The following is a 206-nucleotide window of genomic DNA, read 5'->3' as shown; positions in this document are numbered from 1 at the left end:
CTTCCACTAAATGCAGCAAAAGCGCCCAACAGCCTGAGGGACGAAGCCCCCTCCTCTCCTCCCCGGGTTATCGATGCAACTGCCCAAGTAATGCATCACACGAGGGAATCCGAGTCATCTGTTATATCAGCTGATTGGTGGGGTCGAGATTCAGCGTGCCGCGGGAGAAAAAAATATGAATGTTAGATCGATAAGGGGAATTTAGC

Source organism: Penaeus monodon, chromosome 19, assembly GCF_015228065.2.
Source record: "Penaeus monodon isolate SGIC_2016 chromosome 19, NSTDA_Pmon_1, whole genome shotgun sequence".
NCBI classification, from domain to species: Eukaryota; Metazoa; Arthropoda; class Malacostraca; order Decapoda; family Penaeidae; genus Penaeus; species Penaeus monodon.
Note: the sequence above shows the minus strand (reverse complement) of the source record.